This window comes from Bufo bufo, chromosome 6 (assembly GCF_905171765.1).
Source record: "Bufo bufo chromosome 6, aBufBuf1.1, whole genome shotgun sequence".
Taxonomy (NCBI): domain Eukaryota; kingdom Metazoa; phylum Chordata; class Amphibia; order Anura; family Bufonidae; genus Bufo; species Bufo bufo.
In genome coordinates, this window is record NC_053394.1 from 95,691,022 (window position 1) to 95,718,133 (window position 27,112).

Below are 27,112 nucleotides of genomic sequence, written 5' to 3' on the forward strand. Positions count from 1 at the left end.
CCCCTCAAGGTATTCAAAACTGATTTTCCAAACTTTGTTAACTCTTTAGGTGTTCCACAAGAATTAATGGAAAATGGAGATGAAATTTCTGAATTTCCCTTTTTTGGCAGATTTTCCATTTTAATCAATTTTTTTCCACTAACAAAGCAAGGGTTAACAGCCAAACAAAACTCAATATTTATTGCTCTGATTCTGTAGTGTACAGAAACACCCCATATGTGGTCGTAAACTGCTGTACGGGCAGACGGCAGGGCGCAGAAGGAAAGGAACGCCATATGGTTTTTGGAAAGCAGATTTGTAAGCTGCTATGTCACATTTGAAGACCCCCTGATGCACCCCTAGAGTAGAAACTCCCAAAAAATTACCCCATTTTGGAAACAACAGGATAAGGTGGCAGTTTTGTTGGTACTATTTTAGGGCACATATGATTTTTGGTTGCTCTATATTACACTTTTTGTGAGGCAAGATAACAAACAATAGCTGTTTTAGCACTGTTTTTATTTTTTGTTATTTACAGTGTTCATCTGAAAGGTTAGATCATGTGCTATTTTTATAGAGCAGGTTGTTATGGACGCGACAATACCAAATATGACTATTTGACTATATGACTTTTTTTAGTTGGTTGTTTCAGTTTTACATAATAAAGCATTTTTGAAAAAAAATATTTTTTTAGTGTCTCCATATTCTGGAAGCCATATTTTTTTTTTTGGGGGGGGCGACTGTCTTATGTAGAAGGTCATTTTTTGCGGGATGAGATGACGGTTTGATTGGTACTATTTTAGGGTGCATGTGACTTTTTATTTCACAAATTTTTTATTTGAAAATTAGAGCATACAACATCTTCCATAGTGTCATATTACCGTAGATTACAGTATTATTTGCTCATCACATTACAAGTATTCAGGATAAAAGACATCGGATGAAAAGTTTTCATCTACATTAAAGAAAGAAACAAGGCCGTGAAAAGACGACCAACAAACAAACAATAATAAACACTGCACCACAGTTAAAATCAAGCAATAGAATTGAGGTATACATCTTCTATACTTGTAGATTTGGCAAAGATGGGTAATGTTTAGATATATAAGACGCCCAGTCACGCCACCTGACACTGACGCTTGATAACCGGCAAAGTTGTTTTGCAATCAGTAGTTCCATGCCATAATTATAGTAGACTTTAGCAATGATTTCTGGTATGGTTGGGATATCCCTACTCTTCCACCTTTTGGCTATTGCCACTCTCGTTACTGTTAGTATATGAAAAGCAATAGTGAGGTCTTTCAAATCTAAACATTCCAGCCCCAAGGAGAGCAATGCTATTTCCGGGGATGTGGGAAGTATCTTCCCTATTACAGCACCTATAAGTGATAATATGTTGGACCAGAAACGGTTGACAGCAGGGCAAGTCCACCAGATGTGCATTAAATTGCCAACTGCTGATAGACATCGCCAGCAAACATTTGAGGTGGTTGGATATATGATGGATAGGCGATAAGGGGTATAATACCACCTATAAAGGAGTTTTCTTGAGGCCTCTAGGTGGTCGACACACTTCGAGGTTTTAGAGCTCAGGGAGAAAACAAAGGCCCAATGTGCTGGTGCAAAAGTTTTATTTAAATCTTTCTCCCATTTAGTCTGGAATGGGAATTTTGACATAGTAACTGAGAGCTGCAACCCCCTATAGGCCTCAGAAATACCTCCCTTCCGTATTCTGGGATTCTGGAAATATGCAGTATACATAGAGGAATGAGTAGTGTGTGCAATGTTCTTTGATGCTAGGAGATGGCGTAGTTGGAGGTACTTATAAAAATCAGACCACTGGATTTGATACCGCTCTCTTAATTCAGTGAATGATATAAGGGCCCCATTAGTTAAAATTCGGGACACTGAAAGGATTCCCTTAGATTCCCATTGTGAGAAATCAGTATCCGGCAAGCAGGCGCTGAAAGCTGACAACGGAGCATCCGTAATGCTGAGTGGAAGGATTTTTGGGATAAGTGGACACTTGGTCCATAGTGACATTCCAGCTTGACTAGTGATAGATGTAGATCGAGGAGGCGTTTTGGAGAGTGATCCTTGCCAAAGTAAGTGCTGCAATGAGGGTGCCCGAGTTAAGCTAGTTTCCATTTGTACCCATTTTTTTGCGGTGTCATTGATCCACCAGCTCTTGAGCTGGTCGAGCACAGTAGCTTGGTAATATGTAAGAAGGCATGGGCATCCCAGTCCCCCCAGTTTAACAGGCTTGTATAGGATATCAGCCGCTACTCTCGCCCTTTGCTTTTTCCATATGAATTGTAATATAAGGGTTTGGAGAGAGGCAATATATCTGCGGGGCACAATAACAGGCAAGTTCCTAAATAAGTACAAGATCTTTGGCAAAAGAAACATTTTGGACGCAGCAACTCGGCCCATCCAGGAGAGAGGGTAATGCGAATAGGTCACTATGTCTTTTTTAATTTGTGCAATGATAGCATTGTAATTAACAGACTGGAGGTTACAACTGACTTTTTGATCGCTTGCTATTGCACTTTTTGCATTGTAAGGTGACAAAAAATAACTTTTTTTACACCATTTTTACTTTTTACGGTGTTCACCTGAGGGTTTATTCCAGGTTATATTTTTATACAGCAGGTTCTTATGGAGGCGGCGATACCTAATATGTATACTTTTATTTATTTATTTGTGTTTTACACAATAACAGCATTTTTTTATTTAAAAAATCATTTTCAGTGTCTCCATATTCTGAAAGCCATATTTTTTATTTTTTGGGGTAATTGTCTTAGGTAGGGTCCCATTTTTTGCAAGATGAAATTATGGTTTGATTGGTACTATTTTGGGGTGCGTATAACTTTTTGATCGCTTGGTATTACACTTTTTGTGATGTAAGGTGACAAAAAATAGCTTTTTTGACACCGTTTTTATTTTTTTTATTTTTTACAGTGTTCACCTGAGGGGTTAGGCCATGTGATATTTTTATAGAGCAGGTCGTTACGGACGTGGCAATACCTAATATGTACACTTTTTTTTATTTATGCAAGTTTTACACAATGATATAATTTTTGAAACAAATCATGTTTTAGTGTCTCCATAGTCTGAGAGCCATAGTTTTTTTTAGTTTTTGGGAGATTGTCTTACATAGGGTATCATTTTTGCGGGATGAGATGATGGTTTGATTGGCACTATTTTGGGGTGCATATGACTTCTTGATCGCTTGCTATTACACTTTTTGCGATGTAAGGTGACAAAAAATGGCTTTTTTTACACGGCTTTAATTTTTATTTTTTTACGGTGTTCACCCGAGGGGTTAGGTCATGTGGTATTTTTATAGAGCAGGTTGTTATGGACGCGGATATACCTAATATGTAAACTTTTTTTTATTTTACATTTAACACAATAAAAGCATTTTTGAACCAAAACTAATATCATGTTTTAGTGTCTCCATAGTCTGAGAGCCATAGTTTTTTTTATTTTTTGGGAGATTGTCTTAGGTAGGGGCTCATTTTCTGCGGGATGAGGTGACGGTTAGATTGGTACTATTTTGGTGGGCATACGCCTTTTTGATCGCTTGGTGTTGCACTTTTAGTGATGTAAGGTGACAAAAAAATGTATGTTTGTTTTAGAAACATAGAAACATAGAATGTGTCGGCAGATAAGAACCATTTGGCCCATCTAGTCTGCCCAATATACTGAATACTATGAATAGCCATTGGCCCTATCTTATATGAAGGATGGCCTTATGCCTATCCCATGCATGCTTAAACTCCTTCACTGTATTTGCAGCTACCACTTCTGCAGGAAGGCTATTCCATGCATCCACTACTCTCTTAGTAAAGTAATATTTCCTGATATTACTTTTAAACCTTTGCCCCTCTAATTTAAAACTATGTCCTCTTGTAGCAGTTTTTCTTCTTTTAAATATTCTCTCCTCTTTGTGGGACAGTATCAAAAGCCTTACTAAAGTCTAGATAAGCGATGTCTACGGCATCTACGCCATCTATTATTTTAGTCACCCAATCAAAAAAATCTTATAAGATTAGTTTGACATGATCTCCCTGAAGTAAACCCATGCTGTTTTTCATCTTTCAATCCATGGGATTTTAGATGTTCCACAATCCTCTCCTTAAGTATGGTTTCCATTAATTTCCCCACTATTGATGTCAGGCTTACTGGCCGATAGTTGCCCGATTCCTCCCTACTACCTTTCTTGTGAATGGGCACAACATTTGCCAATTTCCAATCTTCTGGGACGACTCCTGTTGCCAGTGATTGGTTAAATAAATCTGTTAATGGTTTTGCTAGTTCGCCGCTGAGCTCTTTTAATAGCTTTAGGTGTATCCCATCAGGCCACTGTGACTTATTTGTATTAATTTTAGGCAGCTAACTTAGAACCTCTTCCTCTGTAAAGACACATGCATCAAAAGATTCATTAGTCTTCTTTCCTAACTGAGGTCCTTTTCCTTCATTTTCATTTGTAAAAACTGAACAGAAGTATTCATTGAGGCAGTCAGCTAGTTCTTTATCTTTTTCCATATACCTTCCTTCTTTTGTTTTTAATTTGGTAATTCCTTGTTTTAGTTTCCTTTTTTCATTTATGTATCTGAAGAATGTCTTATCGCCTTTTTTCACTGACTGAGCTAATTTCTCTTCTGCCTGTGCTTTAGAAGCTCTTATAACTTGTTTGGCCTCTCTCTGCCTAATCTTATAAATTTGCCTGTCATCCTCGTTAGTTTTTTTTTATAATTAAAAATTCAATCTTTTTGTTTTTAATGATTTTGGCCACCTCTGCTGAGTACCACAGTAGTCTCTTCCTTTTTTTGCGTTTACTGACAAGCCTAATGCAATTTTCTGTTGCCTGCAATAGTGCCACTTTTAAGTAGTCCCATTTCTCCTGGACTCCATTGAAACTGTTCCAATCTGATAGGGACTCGAATACCACTAATCTAATTTTAGCACAGTTTTTATTTTATTTTTTTGAAGGTGTTCACCAGAGGGGTTAGCTAATGTGATATTTTTATAGAGCCGGTCGATACGGACGCGGCGATACCAAATATGTCTACTTTTCTTTTTTCCCTATTTTTTTATTTAATTTATTTTGGGATAAAGACGCTTTTTTTTTTTTACTTGAAACTTTAATTTTATTTTTTTTTAACTTCTTTTTTAAAACTTTTTTTTTCACTATCTTTTGTCCCACTCAGGGACTTCAACTTTTGGGGGTCTGATCCCCTTCACAATGCATTACAATACTTCTGTATTGTAATGCATTGGCTGTAAGTGTATTACACACTGTAATATACTTACAGCCTGCTTGCCTTTGAGATCCAGGGGGATGGATCTCACAGGCTCTCCCGGAAGGCATCCACGATGCCTAAGGAAGGCAGCCATGGGGCTCCCGTCACAGCAGCGAGGGGACCCCATGGACACCGGCACCCGTGAGGATACCACACATGCCACGGTCATTGCTGACCGCGGCCATGCAAGGGTTAATGCGCCGGCATCAGTGTTTTCACCGATGCCGGGTGTACAGCAGGGGTCCGGCTATCAGTGACAGCCAGACCCCTGCAACCGCCCGATCAGCGCACCGTTCCTGTACTGCGCTGGGATTTCTGTCCCGCATTTCTGTGCCATACATGTAAGGCACTTGTATACTAAGGGTTAAAGGCATACTTGGAAACATTACATATAGTGCTATAAAACATTCTCGTTAATATAGCGATACATTTGAATATGCAGACATGAACACTTCCACAATGAAAGCACTCATTACCCATTGCCTTTCTGCTGCCCCCTACTTGTCCCTACCTGGTGCTGCCTGGAGCAATCGCCTCACCTCGCCTAATTGGTGGTGCACCCCTGCCTACTTGTGTTGGCCCTGCCTTCCATCAATTTGAACATGACTACAGAACGGGGACACTTAGTATTTTTTCCAAGCCCACTTTAATTTGCCAGTCCGCCCCTGTTTGTAGCAATGTCAGCATGACAACCTACTGAAATTGACATCTTCTGGTTTGGAAATCGATATCTTTCCATATATAAATTCTATTGTTGAGCATAATCATCTTTATCACATATTATGATGTTAAACTCAAATATTATGTGACGGTGATCCAGCTGACACTACTACTAAGATTGTGGTGCCCGTGTCCAGAGGTGGCAACCATGATAGGAATAAGCAAAAAGAGCGGCTATGTATGTTTGCTGGTGGATCTTCAGTGTGTTAGAAATACACACATGGCCTCAAAAGAAACCTTGAAAATGAAACAATTTGCTTAAGAAAGTTACCATACAAAAGACTTTGATGTGGCGGTAAAGGGGTATTCCCACTGAAGACATTTAAGAAATACTCTATGACAATACTACCTCTGAAACCTGCACCTACATCTTTAGAGTGGGTTCCTCTGACCCCTGTCTGATGAGGTGACTTCCCACAGGTGGGACCTGCTTTTTTTTCACATTTATTTACCCTATGATTATACCATAAATGTCTGTGGTTGGAATATCCCTTTAAAAATGTTGTCAAACACAAGCATATAAGTCTTAATATGACTATGAGGCATACTATGTGAAGGTATCCAATCTTGATAGCAAGAATGTCTTGCTGCTGGCTAGTACTAGAGAGTACTGGGTGGTGGAGGACCATGGTCGAATGCCTTAGTTCTCCTTGCTATATTTTAGCCCTGATGCAATGACTTGACCCTTACTTTTACTCATAAAAAGGGAAGGACTGGACCCCTGTCATCTCTCCCTGTATATGGCTTTATTTATCTTACTCACCTATATAGCGCTGACCTATTCCACAGTGCTTTACAGACATTAGCATCACTCATTGTCCCCATTGGGGCTTACAATCTTAGTTCCCTATCAGTATGTCTTTGGAGTGTGGGAGGAAACCAGAGCACCTGGAGGAAACCAAACGGAGAACATACAAACTCCATGCAGATGGTGAGATTGGAAGAAGGCACCAGTGATAACGACTGAGCCACCGTGCTGCCCGTGGTTCATATTAGAACAAGTAATCACCATGTGTTTGCACCAGGTTTTAGAAATGATTTTTGTTCTTGGCTACTAGACAAAACTGTCTCTCTACAGACGAGATAATAAGATGATACATAAGGGTGGTGAATGAAGGACCAGACTCTATGTAAAAACATAGGATGCATCACTCATCAATATTCTGACAGCATTTTCCATGTTCCTCATTTTGCTCTTCAAATATTTGGGTTCTCATGTGCTATTCAAAGAAGGATGGGGAAGAGGAGTCTCTTATTTCAATATGAATTACAAATATATGAATATCTGTCTCCCTCGCATTTTATATAAAATATCCAGACTCTGGTATATCTTGTATTCTCATATCCAGGTGAAACTCGAAAAATTGGAATATCGTGCAAAGTTCATTGATTTCAGTAATGCAACGTAAAAGGTGAAGCTAACATATGAGATAGACTCATTACATGCAAAGCGAGATATTTCACGCCTTTATTTGTTATAATTTGGATAATTACGGCTTACAGCTTATGAAACCCCAAAGTCACAATTTTGAGGTGCCCTTTGCTCAGGGGGTATGGATTAATTAGCTGACTAGAGGGTGACACTTTGAGCCTAGAATATTGAACCTTTTCACAAAATTCTAATTTTAAGCAGCAATAATGAAATCCCTTTTAAAGGGAACCTGTCACCTCTACTGTGCTACCCTCACTGAGCGTTTCTAAATGTTCATTGTGTTACCCTAAACATATAAATTACACTTTTAATTTCATTTGCAGACGAATTCAATAAGTATTATGCATTTTTGTACTTCCCGCCTTTTATGCAAATTAACATAAGAGTCATATCTTACTTGACCAGAGAAGAGTCATATTTTCAAGCTCTGACTCATCTGAGGTTAATTTGCATATGTATCAAATCGTTTTTTTTACACAATAAAAGCACACAGAGCTATGGGGACTGGGTATTGCGGATGTGATAGCGGCCATCTAGCAACCCATGTCCTCAGCTCTATACACAAAATCCCGGTGACAGGTTCCCTTTAATTTGCATTACTGAAATAAATGGACTTTTGCACGAAATTCTAATTTTTCGAGTTTCACCTGTATATATAGGTAAAGTCATGCTGGTGGTAGATCTGCCAGACTGGTTCACCCCTGTAAAATTAAACAACTATGGGAGCACAAGTTAAAACACATAATATATTAAATATCAGGTAATTACATAAATAGAAATGTCCCTCAAGTTACAATATTCATGGGTTTTGGGATAACTATTTTACGTTGGAAACAATGTAACTTGAATCCATAGTTCTATGGGAAACTATTAATTGATTCCAAAGCCCCAAAATGTCATCCCAAGGTAAGAGAAAATGAAGATTTTTAGAGAAAACTAAAGTCCTTAAATATAACAGTCCGGAATAGCTGCTGGACACTGTAAATTTCTTTCTATGAGGAGGACAGGAGCTTCTTCGTGGTCCTGTATAGCACACAGTGGTCCTGTATAGCACACAGTGGTCCTGTATAGCGCACAGAGGTCCTGTATAGCGCACAGTGGTCCTGTATAGCGCACAGTGGTCCTGTATAGCGCACAGTGGTCCTGTATAGCGCACAGTGGTCCTGTATAGCGCACAGTGGTCCTGTATAGCGCACAGTGGTCCTGTATAGCGCACAGTGGTCCTGTATAGCTCACAGTGGTCCTGTATAGCGCACAGTGGTCCTGTATAGCGCACAGTGGTCCTGTATAGCGCACAGTGGTCCTGTATAGCGCACAGTGGTCCTGTATAGCTCACAGTGGTCCTGTATAGCGCACAGTGGTCCTGTATAGCGCACAGTGGTCCTGTATAGCGCACAGTGGTCTTGTATAGCGCACAGTGGTCCTGTATAGCGCACAGTGGTCCTGTATAGCACACAGTGCACCAGAAATATAAAACAGAACCGTCCTTACCTGACTTGCATTGTGTGCCAGGACGGATCCGTTTGGCTCAGTTTCGTCAGACGGGCACCAACAGCGTTTTGGAGACTGATCGGAGGCAAACTGAGGCATTCTGAGCGGATCCTTTTCCATTCAGAATGCATTAGGGCAAAACTGATCCGTTTTTGACCGCTTCTGAGAGCCCTGAACGGATCTCACAAACGGAAAGCCAAAACGCCAGTGTGAAAGTAGCCTAACCTGCAGGCAGCATGTTATAGAGCAGGAGGAGCTGAGCAGATCGATATATAGCTTTGTGGAAAAATGTTGAGTATAACTTTTAACCCTTTGGTTGAAATCCTTGCTCATTTTATGCTAAAAGCCCTCATACCCATTAGAGAATTGTCGGTTGAACCCACCAAAAACAGCTATTCAGCCGACAGCCTAATGTATGGGGAGCTCCCGACTCTCCCCTGAGAAGTGATGTTAGGGAGACAAGGATCGGGTAGATGGACTATTTTCGCCCAATCCTTTTGATGTCCCAGGAGATCAGCCACCATCAGAAGTGTCCACCAGCAGCTTTCTCCCCTCTCCTATATGTGTAGGGGAGAGTCAGGAAAGACAGTGGCCGGATGAACGCTGGTTCAGCTGACAACTATAGAATGTGTATGACCAGCTTTAGGAGTCTAGTGGGTGGACTCACTCAGGGATTGTCAGCTTTCCAGTATGAATGTACAAAAAAGATGACTGTCAATAACTGAGAAGAACGCCTCCTGGACTCCTCAGCATAGAAAGATCAGGGATTTATACTGAATCATTTCCTCCGATACTATATATAAATCTGCTCAGCTCCTCCTGCTCTATATCATACTGCTGGCAGATCAGACTCCATGTTCAGTGTGACAGGTTCCCTATAAACACATCTCTAGTGTAGTCCTCAAATAACTTCTGCTTTAGACCTTAGTTGATGACAACTTCACATGTGGCAGATGCCTCCATACGTGTCAGAGAGATGTGTGTAATCTGCATTTTGAGGCAACTCCAGTCTGGTTGGCATTGTGTCTAGATGTGGTTTAGTCCTAGGGTCAATCAATTCAGGGGTAGACAAGTGAATGAACAAAGGTTTACAAACGACTACCTTTCATCTCCATGAATAGACAATAAAAGGGTTTGTCTCTCCAGACCTCCAGACCAGGATCATTTCTGCCCAGCGACCTTTCATTATGGTATATAAAACTTTGCTGAATTGTTTGCTTTGCTTTGCAAACACGTTGCAGTTTGTTTAAGCCGCTGGGGACATGTGCACCTTGCGGACAAGCTGCAAGATGTCCTTTACTCGGTTACAGCTTGTGTGTAAAATATGAATTTCTTAAATTATTACTTGATCATCTTTTATTAATCTCCCAAGGATTCCCTTGAGTGGATATTTATCTGTTGGAAGTCATGTCACAGGATCTTTTCAAACTAGAACAAATGATGTACGGTATAAAATACCAGCTTAGGACTTGTCATTTTTGTCAAATACCTATGTTATACGATATCAAATAATACATGTGAAACACAACAAAACGGAACAGAGACCTTCTACCGAGCCCAGGGAAAGCAAACTAACAGGGGATGTATGACGTAGGAAAGTGTGCTTGCTTTATATCTGAACAACTTTTGCCTGTGGATTGCATGGGCTTGAATAAAAAAATAAAAACACAAAAAACAAAAATGGAAATAGTATAAACAATATAAAAAATAAAAACTCTCACCTCTCCAGTCACCTCCAGATCCAGATGCAGGTAGTTCTGTAGTTCCCATGCACTACTGGCACCATCACTCAGCGGTGAAAGCCATGATGCCAGCAGTGATGAGCGGCAGGGGCAACATTCGATATTGCGATATTTCACTAATATTTGGGTGAATATTAGTCATATATTCGCGAATTCGAGATTTCGTGATCTCCAGTCATTATTTTCTTGAATGCGAAAATCGGCCTTTGGAAAATTTGCGATACGAAAATTCGTGATCAACACTACTTCTAAAGTCAAAGATATTGCAGCCTTCTCATTGGCCCACAAGCAAGAAGCAGTGAGGGATCATGGGTACTGATCTGAAAAAAATCTAGAATATTCGCGATTACGAAGATATAGTACTATATTCTAGATATTCGCGAATTCTCGAAGTGCCAATATTCGTGATAAAAATTCGCGATTAGAATATTCGCGATCAACACTAGATGCCAGTAGCACAGCACTGGACTGCTGAGGCCGCTGATTGGCTGCAGCAGTCACTTGCTGGTCGCTTGTAAGAAGAAGAACCATAAGGATTGCTAGAGAATCTGCGCTGGATCAACAGGAGGCTTGGAGGGATAACTGCTGCTTTTTTAATTTTTTCAAAGATCAGCTAACACAATAAAGGGAAGATGCAGCGTTAGCTTCTCCCCCCCCCCCCCCCCCCCCCCCCATTAACTATAATAAGGACAGGCGAAGATCTGGCCGCATCGGCAAATATGCTGGGAATAGGCGGATGAAAACTGCTAAGCGTAGAATATTTACCAGGTTGCAGCCGGATTTCCACCGGTCCCCATTATAGTTAATGCAGCCGGTGTGCCTTCAGGTAGCTTCAGGCAGTGCCGGAGCGAGACATCTCCAGCAGGCTACTCCCAAGCACTAGTTTGAAACTAGCCATAGCAGAATGATGGGTCACTTTATTTAATTAACATTTTGCCAATCTTGTATTGAACAGCTCCAGCGGATGAGTCCTAAATATCCAGGAGCTCCTGGCTTTCTCCGCCCAACTCCGCCAATTCTGTTGGGGAAAAAACTGTCAATCGGTGGCAGGGGATGGGGAGAGACAGTAGCTCATGAATGTCAGGACTCATTGCATGCACTGGAGCTGTCAGAACCTAGCAGCATATAACTGGTGATGACAAATTCCCTACCATACACAACAATGGAGCAGTTTTTGGAAGAATCTTCTCTAATCCCATCTCATGCAGCCCTTTTTAAGCTGGCCAGTTCACTACAGAATTTATGTGGTTTAAAGGGGTTGTCTGGTTTCATGATATTGATGACCTATCCTGACGATTGGTCTGCATCCTCTTCAACGTGGACCTGCACACTGTCTAGATTGTAGCGGCAGTGCAGTGTAATTACAGCTTCCTCTCCCATCCGAGTGCATGGGATGAACAGCTGTAACTACCCTGCACCGCTGCTACAACCTGGACAGCAGCAAGTAAATATCGAAGAGGATGCATTGCACGAGCGTCACAACTCTTTCAAACAGCTGATTGATGGGCTTCCAGGAGTCGGACCCTCACCAATCGGATATTGATGACCTATCGTGAGGGTGGGCCATCAATATGATGAAAATGGACAACTCCTTTAAAGGCAGATTTAATTTTTTTCTGATGACTGTCAGCACCGTCTTATCACATAAATGAGCATGCCAGATGGCGACTGACAGCAGATGTGATAATTTATCTGTCTTGTTGGTCATGGTCCGGTGGAATCTTCAGGCGTCTAAATCACAGATGAAGGCAGAGATCAAAGTGCAATTTATCACTTTCAATTATGGTATGGCCATGCAGAATGGTAACCTTTACAGATCAACTGGGAATGGCGAGTCGTTCAGATATAAGGCCTTCACGCATGGCAGGTTTTGTAGCAGAAATTTCTGTGACTGAAAAACACTTCCATTCATCTGAATTGCAGAAATCTTTGTGCTTGCTGCTAAAACAAACCCATTCCAATGAATGGGACTGGTTGTGTGAAGCCACCCGAACAACATAAGTGACAACCTGCAGTTTTGTCACAACGTAATGAAAATGTTGCCAAACTTCCTTAAAATCAAAGAAAACAAATGAAACACTGTCCCATACACCGACACAATACCTAAGCACTGTGGTCATCGTTAAGCAGCCATTCACACAAGATCCCCTCATACATGTCTACTCAGTAGGAAATGGGGATGGAAGCTGTTGTTATGCTGGGCTTACATGGCCCGATGTTTGGGTCGATCATCGGGAACAAACGTTCCTACAAATGCACGTTCCAGACAAGGGGCCCATCTAAAGGTGCTGCAGATCACCCAATCAATGAGCCAAACGCTTGTTCATTGGGAGACACAATTGTTAATGCAAAAATCTAAATTATCGCGTCTGGGCAGCAGGTTGTGCTGTCTACACTCTGCTGCCCAGGAATAATGCGGCTGTATGAGGATGAACTATAGGTGTAGCCAACGCTCATCCTCATACTGTGAAGATGATCCTCATACTGTGAAGATGATCGCTGGATGTAAATACAGTTCTTCACCTCCACTGACGAGCAGCCAGATGTTGGGAAGGAACGTTCCCTTCCAGATAATTGGCTTATGGTGGGAGCATGTAAATCCACTATTAAACTCCTCTTATCTTTCCAAGAACAAAGGGATTCTTGGAGTTGAAATCCAACTGTCTGATCCTTATCTCCCCTTGATATATGCCATCAAGACAAGTGAGGAAGCCCCCATACATATTAGATAATCATCCAGTGACTCCAGTCCCCGATGGGTAGACATATATCTAATGTATATGGCCAGCTTTATAGGTGGCCATACAAGCAAACACCTTGACCCTATGACAAGACACATAAAAAAGTAAATAGCAGTAAATGAGTAGTACAATGAACATATAGACTGAAAGCTGGCTTAATCTACATCATGCTGGGTTTATTGAGTTTACTGATAAACAAAATAAAAACGCCAGAGCCAAATTCAGGTGTGTGGGGACCCTTAGGCTGCCCATAAACTGGTGACAGAGGGGCTGAGCACAACACTGTGCCAGCCATTTTGAAAATATCTGCTTTGAACAGTTTTAGAATGCGCCGAGCACTGGAGTCGACACAATCTTGGGAGTCCTCATACTCATGACCTTCCACCTCACCCCGCACCACCTGCTGCTGATTGCAATAGGAAAAACGATGTCAGTCATTGGCAGGGTGGCGGGGGAGAGACGGAGCTCATAAATATGAGGGCTCTCCGATGTGAGCTGTGCACAGGGGTGCACCTAGCCTTTCTGCTGCCTGAGGCAAAAACTGAAACGGCGCCAATTTCTTAACCTAACCCCTATGCAACCGAACCCCTTTGCCACAATGAAAGCGCTCATTGCCCATGGCCCTTCTACTGACCCCCTTATGCCCCTACCTGGTGCCGTCTGAGGCGATCGCCTAACCTGGCCTCATTGGTGGTGCACCCCTGGCTGTGCAATACTGTGCCAAGGCTGGAGCTGCTCAATATTCATTTTAGCTAAATGGCTGAGTTAGCTCAAGGAAGTAACCTAGAGGTTTGCTAGGGGTATCTATTACTAGTTTATGCACCCTCAGATTTCTGATGGGGTTATGCATATTGCATGCCACAGATTTGGCTGCAGAATTGTCCCCATGCAATCGGGCCAAGCTACATGTGGACACCGGCCAATGTTTCCAGCAGTTGCCTTGTTGATGTGGTTTTGAAATCTGAGTGAAAATCATCTGCCGCCATTAAAGGCAGTGCAAATTCTCATTGATAACAATAAGAGGCAGTTTCCTTAAAGGGAACCTGTCACCTCTACTATGCTACCCTCACTGATCGTTTCTAAATGTTCATTGTGTTACCCTAAACATATAAATTACATATACATATGTATCAAATCTGGGTTTTTACACAATAAAAGTACACAGAGCTATGGGGACTGGGTATTGCTAATGTGCTAGCGGCCATCTAGCAACACATGTCCTCAGTTCTATACCCAAAATCCAGGTGACAGGTTCCCTTTAAGAATTCAAAATGGTTTTCGGACAAAAATTCAGTGGAGAAAATAAAAAGCCCTAAAAGAGCTGTTTGGATAGGATCTGCTGAACATTACCCCACAACTCATGCTATATAAGGTACCTCTTAGATTGATTGGCAAATAAGCATCAGGTGGTAATGGCTGCGGCTATTTTTTGGAATGGCAAGCAATAAGCATCTTCACTGAGATCATCACTGGAGCACCGTCACCATTGGCTTCAATGGGGGAAGAGCTCTAGTAACGAGCTGTCTCCACTACAAGGTTGACAGTGTTGTGTAGTTCCAAGGCCAACTTCCGCTGACAGAACTACACCCAAAATGCTGATAGACAGGGTTGTGGGATGTTGGACCCCCACCTATCACCTAGTGATGGCCTCAGGATAGGCCATCACTTAGTAAAAGCTGGATAATCCCTTTACATTTACGCCATCTATAGGCTTAGTAAAGCTTGGCCTGTGGGTATAAAAGTGCCCTAAGGGTCTGCTCACATGTAGTGAATACAATTGAATTTTCTGGCACAGATTGGCAGGTGGGAAACCTGCAGCATATTATAGCATATTTAACAAACCTCATCCGAATGCTGTGTGATAAAAATAAAAATAAATCAGTGCGTAAATTGACCTGCGGCATGGATTTTAAATCTGCAACATGTGTATGTTGTAGATTTTCACTGCTGATTTCATCCTTTGCAATGCATAGGGTAAAATCTGCAACACATCTCAATCAAAATTTACATGTAAAACATGCACATTTTTCTGTGGATTTCAGTGCAACTCCGCAATGAATTGTTTGTGTTTCGCTTACACCCCACGTGGACTAAAGACATGTTCAGACAGCTGCGTGTTCTAGGCTGAACCCCATATCAGATCCGCCTCACAAACCATGCCCTGTCGATTTCAATGGTAAATCTGCACGGTAGCTCACACGATCGCATTATATTTTTTCCCGCTGCATGTCAAACTGCAAATCTGCAGAAGGGTCAATTTGGATTCCTGCCATGGATGAGTGAAATACAGAGAGATGGGTTGTACCTAAACTTCTTCTCAAAACCCCAGGTTCATTCATTTTAAAGGGGTTGTCTCACTTCAGCAAGTGGCATTTATGATGTAGAAAAGTTAATACAGGGCATTCACTAATGTATTGTGATTGTCCATATTGTCTCCTTTGCTGGCTGGATTAATTTTTCCATCGCATTACACACTGCTCATTTCCATGGTTATGACCACCCTGCAATCCATCAGTGGGGGTCGTGCTTGCACACTATAGGAAAAAGCATCGGCCTCTCTGGTGGGAGCACACGTAGGCTACCTCCTTTTCCTATAGTGTGCAAGCACGACCACTGCTGCTGGATTGCAGGGTGGTCGTAACCCCTGCATAGGAGCAGTGCATAATGTGATGGAAAAATGAATGAAGCCAGCATAGGAAGCAATATGGACAATCACAATACATTAGTAAGTGCCTTGTAGGAAAGGGATGCAAATGAGCTCTTAACAAGCTCTGCCTCTGATGCCACCAGATGTAAGGCAGCTATTCTATAAGTCAATGTTCAGCTCTTAAACTAAGCCTTGAGACATGAATTGGATATTAAATAAGCCAGCATCTCATCTGCAGACAGCTAAGGAGAGATAGTACCCCCCCTAAGTGCCTTGTAGTAACTTTCTCTACATGATAAATGCTATTTGCTGAAGTGGGACAACCCCATAGAGCGTTTCTCTTTTTATATACCAACCTTCAGTTCAGCTACCAACAAAGATGCCATGTGTGCCTCCAATGCACACACATGACTGCGCTACATTGCGCTTTTTCAACCCATTCGCATGAAGAAACCCAGCAGGCGACAAAGGGTTAGCCCGCCCAGTTGCACCTCAGGTTGCCGGCAGCACATTCCAGCAGTGACACAGGACTAGGACCTTTATCTGTACTTTCCCTCCTAATTGCTTTTTCCATTGCAAGCCAGAAGGTAAAGCAAAGTTCAGGGAACTGGGTTCTCTCTCTCTCTGCCTCATTTTACAACCAGCTATTACGCCTTTTTACACAGACTTGTAATTAAAGCAATCTCCATCTTTCCATTCTGGTTTACAGGGATAATTTAAAGCCACAGTTTCCATTCAGGAAGCCGCAGATGGACTCGGTTTAACTGGCCAGAAACCATCTAAAAATACCCAGCACACACACAAGTCTACTTATAAAGAATAGATCATCTTTCCGCCTCTCCCTTTTTTATTTTAAGAACCAGCGAGGGCTTCTTTCAGGCATTTCTTACAGGTCAATGCATATGAAGTACAGTATAGAAGTCTTACTTGTTAGGAGCAGAGCCATTTCAGAGTTTACAGGATGTTTTTTTTTTTTTTTTATATCCCGTAGAAATTCCTTGTAGTCCTTAAGCAGTGAATTGAGTTTAATCCAAAACAGCGAAGGAAAGAAACTAATTCCGCAGGGTCATGTTAACTTCTCCATGTGATAAGCAACATGTTCCAGACATTGCTGCTCTGCAGCTCCAGCAGGAATAATCCGCAAAGACCAAAGTCCCTTTAAAAAGTGTGTTACAATATAGAGGGACACAAACAACTCGCCCCCATAAAAAACCCAAACAGCAGTCATCCAAAGAGTGGGAGAGGATCTTCTCTGCTCGTCCTGCACACATCCATTGAAAGCTGCTCCTGAATGGATTACAAAACTTCTTTGACAAAACTCTGCGAGCAGTGAATGGTGTAATAATGAGCCCTTGAAGTATTTGTATGTAAATAGGTATCTGCATGGGGGTGTGGATATTTCCAGTGTAATCTGAGCTTTAAAGGTACAGTCCCACTTCTGCAGCCGTAGTCACTAGTCAGGGACATCTGTACCGCAGTGAATCTGGTAGTAGTGCTGATGATTAGTATCTACAACGTTCTATACTGCAGGCTTTTTAATGTTACCAGATATAGGTTTGGCTTGAAACAAAGTACTAGCAGTATAAAAACAAAGTAGCAGCAGTATAAAAACAAAGTTGCTAGTACTTTGTTTTTATACTGCTGCTACTTTGTTTTTATACTGCTAGTACTTTGTTTCAAAACAAAGTGCTAGCAGTATAAAAATAAAGTACTAAACAGCATAAAAACAAAGTACTAGCAGTATAAAAACAAAGTACTAGCAGTATAAAAACAAAGTAGCAGCCGTATAAAAACAAGGTACTAGCAGTATAAAAACAAAGTACTAGCAGTATAAAAACAAAGTAGCAGCCGTATAAAAACAAAGTACTAGCAGTATAAAAACAAAGTACTAGCAGTATAAAAACAAAGTGCTAGCAGTATAAAAACAAAGTAGCAGCAGTATAAAACAAAGTACTAGCAGTATAATAAAGTACTAGCAGTATAAAAATAAAGTAGCAGCAGTATAAAACAAAGTATTAGCAGTATAATAAAGTACTAGCAGTATAAAAACAAAGTACTAGCAGTATAAGGGGACGTTCACAAGATGGCTTTTACAGTGGAATTTTTTGCACTGAAATTCCGCCGTAAACCCGCAGGCAGCCGCGTCTTTTTTGCCTCTCATACATCTCAATAGGAGGCAGCTCTGAGGATCACAGAGTGGGGCTTATAGCCCTAGCCACGCCAAAAAGGGACATGTCCCTTCCCGCCGTCAATGGGACGCAACACCGAGGACTGCGGAGCGGCAGCATATAGACGTGGCCATGCCGAAAAAGGGGACATGTCCCTCCTCAGCACGGGAACAGCTGTAAGCTGCCACTCTCTGATCCTCAGCATTGCCATTGATGGCAAGAAGGGACATGCCCCTTCTAGGCGCGGCTAGGGCTATAAGCCCCCACTCCGTGATCCTCAGCGCTGCCTCCCATAGAGATGTATGGGAGGCATAAAAGACGAGGCCATCGGCGGGTTTTTGGTGAAAATTCAGCGCTGTAAAAACCACAGTGTGAACATCCCCTAAAAATAGTAGCTTCTTTCTTTTATAAAGTTACATGCTGTGTAACTGGAAATACTCATGCATATTGCAATGTTTTCTTATGACGTGGTAGGTTTGGATTATCAGACATTAGCATCTTAGTCTGCTGTGAAACTACAACTCCCAGCATACCAGCAGTCTGGAAGCAGTCGTTTTTCAACAGCTGGAAAGCGACAGGATTGAGTTCACTGCATTAGGCCTCATGCACACGGCCGTTGCCCGGCTGTGCCCGTATTGTGGCCCACAAACAGCGGGTCTGCAATATACGAGCACTGGCCATGTGCACACCGTACCACGCATGTGGACCCATTCACTTGAAGGGGTCCGCAATCCGGGAGATATGGTGCAATGCAGAACAGAGGCATGGATCGGAAGCCCACGGAAGCATTATGTAGTGCCTCCGTCGGTTTTCTATCCGTGCCTCCGCAAGTGAATGGGTCCTGCATCCACATACGGAAGCTCTACAGGCCTGGCCGGTGCATGAGCCCTAAGGGTATAGGACTATCAGAAAGTCAGAAAATACCAGGATAACACCTCATGCACACCATCGTGTCCGTATTTCAGTCAGCAAACCATGGATCCACAAAATTTCACATTTTTCTCACTCTAATCAACAGGAATGACTAGTATTCTCATCCACAATGCAGACCAGAATTGGACATGTTCTATAATTTGCGAAAACGGCCACACGGATCCTCATAAAATACAGATGTATGCATGGCTACATAGAAATGAATGGCAAAAAATGTGATAGCATGCAGATGAAAAACACAGTTGTGCATATGAGGCCTTAGACTCGGTATAAATTCCTATGCACTGAGCTCCCCCTAGTGGTGGCCACAAGCAGCCAGTTTTATCATGTGCTACATGACGAGAATTTAGAAGTGTATCAGGGATACGTATTAGTGCATTTCTGGCAGTTGTCTCAGGTAAAGTGGGTGAGAAGGAAGGCAACTTTTTTTTTATTTTGTTTAAAATTTCCTCCACTCGAAAAAAAAAAAAAAGAGAATTTGTCATACAACCTAACATATACTATTGTCACTTTGCTCCTTAATTCCTATAACTTACTATGTCTGCACAGTCTTTTCAGCTTTTGGTACTGATAGATTTCTGATTAACGCGCAATACTGTGCCAAAATCAAGTGCCAGTCTATCAGACTTCTGAACTATAAAATGGTGGATTAAAGGAATTTAAAGCTACATTCAGATGCAGACGCAGTGTATTTTTTTTGGGTGTATTCAGCTGACTATGGTATAATACATGTACATGGGGCTTCAAAACCCCATCCACTGTGGAGTTGGGGGAAGACTGTGAAAATTTGGCTCTGTAGTGATGTGACAGGGAGCACCAAGCATGGATTGTGTTTGTAAGGGAGGGGGGCTTTTTAATATAGAAATTATTCACATTTCAAATTGCATTATTTATGATCTCACATGTAAAAACCATACGTGTTCCTACTGTTTCCTAGTGAATAACACGTGTTACTACATGTAAGGACTCATATGAAGTTTTCCTCATTAAATTTAATCGGTGGTGCTGGATACAAAACCACAGCAGGGATTAAATTGTCCAGATTAACATATAAATGTGTATTGGGAGAAGATGCTTGTACATTGTGTTGTCACGCAGATCTAGAGATAAGACTTTATTAGTTTACACTGTAGCTTCTCCATACATATACACATTTGGCTCGGCCGAAAATGTATGTGTATTCTGTGGGGAGAGCAGATGTAGTGTCCCACATATGTGTGTATGGTCCACTCCAAATTGTTATGTATAGTGTGATGTCATGTTGCACTATTCCTTTGTCTATGCTGCTGAATCCAGGCGTTGGGAGTTAGGAGGAAGGAGAGGAGACAGTCTTGTCCTTGTTCTCCCGGGCCTAACCTGGGGAACTAATTTACCTCAACCTTTCCGTCCAAGATTAGGACTATCTGATCCTACACTGTAGATTACCCTTCCGGGGTATAAAGTGGATTATCACTTTGAGGACCGCAACCTTTTAAAATAATGAAGGAGAGAGTTTGCCTGCCATGAGGGAGATCGCCCTTGGGTTGCTGGATCAGTGAACCATAGACTATTGGCAAAGGAAGATAACTGCCGTTTATCAGGTTTTAGTCACCTTTACATTAGGTGGAGAGTTTCTAAGCTACAGGCTGCCCACCGTAATTAAGGACAGAAAGTCCATCTGTCAGAATACTTATTTACAGAGGATCTAAACTACTATTGAAAGGCGTAACTAGAAATGACTGGGCCCCACAGCAAATTTTTTAATGCCCCCCCCCCCCCCTCCCAGCAACTTCTTTGCAACCCCCTCCTCCTGTGCAACCCTCACTCCTGTGGCTCGTCAAGATCGAGCTCTCAGATGAGGCCCGGCAGTCCTCCTCCTGGGCGGGCCCCTTCTGAGTTCAGGTTCCAAAGCAGCTGCTTCCCCTGCTGCCCCTATAGCTACTCCCCTGGTCAAGTATCACTCAGCCATACAAGCTGCTGCGGGCCCCAATTAACTAATTAGGACCACACTGTTTGGTCAATCTGAATTGTTAATGTCTGCATAGTATTGCAGGTGCCCCACAGCCATTAATAATCGGGACTGACTAAACAGTGCTGGGTGTCGGCAGTGGCTCATACGGCTGTGCTGTACTCAATAGCAGCACCACTGCGCTGTCTGGTCATACCCTGAGGGTATCTGCACACGAGTGCAGATTTGTATGCAGAAAATCCGCATGTAAACCACATAAAAACCACATAAAAAACATACATAAATCCTCATCTTATATTATGGTTTTGGTGCTTTTTTGTGCGTTTTTTATGCAGATTTTGGTGCAGATTTTCCAAGTCGAAGGTGCGAAGGAAGGAATCAATCGACATGCTGTGGATTTCAAAATCCATAAGGCAGGTCAATTTCTTCACTTAAGAAAAAAGCAAAGTGTACATGAGATTTGTCAAATCTCCTTCACTTTGCTGGTAATGTATTACGCTGCGGTTTTTCTGCAGGAAAATCCATGTGGAAAAAATTTGCATAATCCGCAACATGTGCAGTTACCCTAACAGAGCTGTCCACGCTCAGAGGCTCGTGCACTGCCATACAGACTGCCTGCCAGTAAGCATGACCCCTAAGGCCTCATGCACCGGCAATATTACAGCCCCGTGGAACCTCAGAGTGTATGGGCCCCTTACTGTATCTTGCTCATATTTCATACAAAGATATAACAAGTTTTTTTTACAGTTGGATTCCATAGAAATCCAAAAGAAAACAAATTCTGACATGTTCCATCAGATCCCGTACTTAGAGAGGTATTCTCCACTAGAATACTGCAACTTAGGCTCTATTCACATCACCTTTTTGGCCCAAGTTTAACATGTATGTCCGGAAAAAAAAGGGTGCAAAAGTGTAGTATACTGCGCTTTTCCATCCTGCAGAGTCCAGCAAAAAATGTATATGTTAAACAATGTGTTTTTTTAAGTTGGAACCCTATGGTGATGGGTGCCGCTGTATGGCATCTGTTGGAGCCATTCGTTTAATGCATACGTCATGTGTGTATACTTTAAATGTGAGACAAAACCGTGATCTGAACACAGCCTTAGAGGGGTTGTCTCACTTCAGCGAATAGCATTTATCATGAAGAGGAAGTTAATATAAGGCACTTACTAATGTACTGTGATTGTCCATATTGCCTCCTATGCTGGCTTGACTGATTTCTCGATCACATTATACACTGCTCGTTTCCATGGTTACGACCACCCTGCAATCCATCAGTGGTGGTCTTGCTCGCACACTATAGAAAAAAGTGATAGCCTATGTGCACTCCCATGGTCCCGGCCACCAGAGAGGCCAGCACTTTTTCCTATAGTGTGCAAGCACAATCACCGCTGATGGATTGCAGGGTGGTCATAACCATGGAAACGAGCAGTGCATAATGGGATGGAAAAATAAATCCAGTCAGCAAAGGAGGCAATATGCACAATCACAATACATTAGTAAGTGCCTTGTCCTCTACATGATAAATGTCACTTGCTGAAGTGAGACAACCCCTTTAAACACAGAGCCTTATGGGAGCCCACAAATCTTGTGCGTCTCCATACTGAGGAGCTGTGCGGCCTCCATGCATTACCATATAAGCATCTGTCATTCAGTATGTAAGCCCTTAGTACATTATAATTACGCCTGAAGAATTTTCATTGCATTGCGTTGCTTAACCTCTTAAGGACATAGGGCGTACAGGTACGCCCTTGTGCCCTGGTACTTAAGGACACAGGGCGTACATGTACGCCCTGTGTATTTTCGATCACTGCCGTGCGGCTGGCAGTGATCGGAACCCGGTGCCTGCTCAAATCATTGAGCAGGCACCTAGGCTAAATGCGCGGGGGGGTCCCGTGACCCCCCCATGTCGGCGATCGCGGCAAACCGCAGGTCAATTCAGACCTGCGGTTTGCTGCGATTTCTGAAGTTTCTGGTCCCCGCAGTCCCTGACCGCAGGGATCAGAAACTTTATATGCCAAAAAAAAAGTTTTATTTACCCCCCCCTGCACCCCCGAATGATTTTTATGGTGGCGGGAGGTGCAGGGGGAGGGTTGCGGGCGGTGTGGGCGGTGCGGGAGGCGGGCGGTGCGGCAGGCGGGATCGCGATCCCCCGCCCGCCTCCCCTTGTATAATCGTTGGTGTCTAGTGGGGATACCAGGGTGCCAGCACATTGCTGGCACCCTGGTATAAACGGCTGACATCTGCGATGCGATGTCAGCCGTTTAACCCTTTCCATACAGCGGTCCGTACGGACCGCTGTATGGAAAAGGTTAACAGCGCAGGGAGCTCCCTCCCTCTCCCATCGGGGGGCTGCTGTGCCTTTGCAGCCCCCCGATGGGGAGGGAGAGAGCCCCCAGAGAGCCCCCCGAGAGATCCCCTCCTTACCCTTCCCCGTCTGCGAAGTTCTGAGCAGTACTGAGCAGACGGGGAAGGTTCCCATGGCAACAGGACGCCTCTCAGGCGTCCTGCTGTCCATGGTGCTGAACAGATCTGTGCTGAAAGCATAGATCTGTTCAGTGTAAGTAAAATACAGTACAGAACAATATATATTGTACTGTACTGTATTATTCAGACATCAGACCCACTGGATCTTCAAGAACCAAGTGGGTCTGGGTCAAAAAAAAGTGAATAAAAGTGAAAAAAAAGTAAAAATCAAAAAACACATTTATCACTGATAAAAAATGAAAAAAATAAAATTCCCTACACATGTTTGGTATCGCCGCGTCCGTAACGACCTGATCTATAAAACGGTCATGTTACTTTACCCGAACGGTGAACACCATAAAAATAAAAAATAAAAAACTATGATGAAATTGAAATTTTGCCCACCTTACTTCCCAAAAAAGGTAATAAAAGTGATCAAAAAAGTCGCATGTACGCCAAAATTGTAACAATCAAACCGTCATCTCATCCCGCAAAAATCATACCCTACCCAAGATAATCGCCCAAAAACTGAAAAAACTATGGCTCTTAGACTATGGAAACACTAAAACATGATTTTTTTTGTTTCAAAAATGAAATCATTGTGTAAAACTTACATAAATAAAAAAAAAGTATACATATTAGGTATCGCCGCGTCCGTATCGCCCGGCTCTATAAAAATATCACATGATCTAACCCCTCAGATGACCACCGTAAAAAAATAAAAATAAAAACGGTGTAAAAAAAGCCATTTTTTGTCATCTTACGTCACAAAAAGTGTAATAGCAAGCAATCAAAAAGTCATATGCACCCCAAAATAGATGCCAATCAAACCGTCATCTCATCCCGCAAAAAATGAGACCCTACTTAAGATAATCGCCCAAAAACTGAAAAAACTATGGCTCTTAGACTATGGAGACACTAAAACATTTTTTTGGTTTTAAAAATGAAATCATTGTGTAAAACTTACATAAATAAAAAAAATTGTATACATATTAGGTATCTCCGCGTCCGTGACAACCTGCTCTATAAAATTACCACATGATCTAACCTGTCAGATGAATGTTGTAAATAACAAAAAAAAAACGGTGCCAAAAAAGCTATTTCTTGTTACCTTGCCGCACAAAAAGTGTAATATAGAGCAACCAAAAATCATATGTACCCTAAACTAGTACCAACAAAACTGCCACCCTATCCCGTAGTTTCTAAAATGGGGTCACTTTTTTGGAGTTTCTACTCTAGGGGTGCATCAGGGGGGCTTCAAATGGGACATGGTGTCAAAAAAACCAGTCCAGCAAAATATGCCTTCCAAAAACCATATGGTGTTCCTTTCCTTCTGCGCCCTGCCATGTGCCCGTACAGCTGTTTACGACCACATATGGGGTGTTTCTGTAAACTACAGAATTAGGGCCATAAATAATGAGTTTTGTTTGGCTGTTAACCCTTGCTTTGTAACTGGAAAAAAAATATTAAAATGGAAAATCTGCCAAAAAAGTGAAATTTTGAAATTGTATCTCTATTTTCCATTAAATCTTGTGCAACACCTAAAGGGTTAACAAAGTTTGTAAAATCAGTTTTGAATACCTTGAGGGGTGTAGTTTCTTAGATGGGGTCACTTTTATGGAGTTTATAATCTAGGGGTGCATCAGGGGGGCTTCAAATGGGACATGGTGCCAAAAAAACAGTCCAGCAAAATCAGCCCTCCAAAAACCAAACGGCGCACCTTTCACTCTACGCCCCGCTGTGTGCCCGTACAGTAGTTTACGGCCACATATGGGGTGTTTCTGTAAACAGCAGAGTCAGGGCAATAAAGATACAGTCTTGTTTGGCTGTTAACCCTTGCTTTGTTAGTGGAAAAAATGGGTTAAAATGGAAAATTAGGCAAAAAAATGAAATTCTCAAATTTCATCGCCATTTGCCAATAACTCTTGTGCAACACCTAAAGGGTTAACGACGTATGTAAAATCAGTTTTGAATACCTTGAGGGGTGTAGTTTCTTAGATGGGGTCACTTTTAGGGAGTTTCTCCTCTAGGGGTGCATCAGGGGGCTTCAAATGGGACATGGTGTAAATAAACCAGTCCATAAAAATCAGCCTTCCAAAAACCAAACGGCGCACCTTTCACTCTACGCCCCGCTGTGTGGCCGTACAGTAGTTTACGGCCACATATTGGGTGTTTCTGTAAATGGCAGAGTCAGGGCAATAAAGATACAGTCTTGTTTGGCTGTTAACCCTTGGTTTGTTAGTGGAAAAAATGGGTTAAAATGAAAAATTAGACAAAAAAATGAAATTCTCAAATTTCCTCCCTATTTGCCAATAACTCTTGTGCAACACATAAAGGGTTAACAACGTATGCAAAATCAGTTTTGAATACCTTGAGGGGTGTAGTTTCTTAGATGGGGTCATTTTTGGGTGGTTTCTATAATGTAAGCCTCGCAAAGTGACTTGAGACCTGAACTGGTCCCTAGAAATTGAGTTTTTGTAAATTTCGGAAAAATTTCAAGATTTGCTTCTAAACTTCTAAGCCTTATAACATCCCCAAAAAATAAAATATCATTCCCAAAACAATTCAAACATGAAGTAGACATATGGGGAATGTAAAGTCATCACAATTTTTGGGGGTATTACTATGTATTACAGAAGTAGAGAAACTGAAACTTTGAAATTTGCAAATTTTTTTCAAATTTTTGTTAAATTAGGTATTTTTTGGTGCAAAAAAAATTTTTTTTTTGACTCCATTTTACCAGTGTCATGAAGTACAATATGTGACGAAAAAACAATCTCAGAACGGCCTGGATAAGTCAAACCGTTTTAAAGTTATCAGCACTTAAAGGGACTCTGGTCAGATTTTCAAAAAATGGCCTGGTCCTAAGGTGTAAAAAGGCTGTGTCCTTAAGGGGTTAAGGACTGAATATAATGATCCTTGAAAATAGCCCATACTTGTTTTTCCAGTTTGGGCCATTAATTTTCTTGCTGTCATTCCTCACAGACTCTCATAGCTTTATCTTTCCATGGAATGCAACGTCAAACCAAACAGTATGAGAATTTCCCTGTTACAGCAACCAATAGGATTGGATAAACTTTCTACTGCTTTAAAAAGGAAGCCAGTGGTGCTAACTTAAAATTTACCCCTATTACCCCTATTCCCCTGACGAAGTCGCAACAGCAGCAAAACATGTCGGGAGGGGCAGTAATTATGTATGTGTGATTTTAGACAGGGCTGAGCAATAGAAACGATACATCAGCTGAGGATAGATAGAGTGACTGGAGAGTGGATGCATGTGTGGATGGGCTGGAACGCCGGCAGATAGTAATCTGAGTGTGGTGATACAAACAGCCACATTTCACAAACGCTGGCAGTGATTAATCGGCATGTGGTGATACAAAAAAGCCACATTGTGTGAACGCTGGCAGTGAATCCGCATGTGGTGATATAAACAGCCACAATGTATGTACACTGGCAGTGATCAATCTGCATGCGGTGATAGATTTAACCACATTGTGTGAACGCTGGCAGTGAATCCGCATGTGGTGTTACAA

The 27,112-nt window shown here is 42.0% G+C and overlaps 1 protein-coding gene across 8 annotated transcripts in view; it reads right to left on the bottom strand.

Moving 5' to 3' along the window:
- Positions 1–27,112, bottom strand: part of ANK3 (ankyrin 3) — a 753,651-nt gene that overhangs the window by 99,791 nt on the left and 626,748 nt on the right. The gene's annotated exons all lie outside the window — the stretch shown is intronic.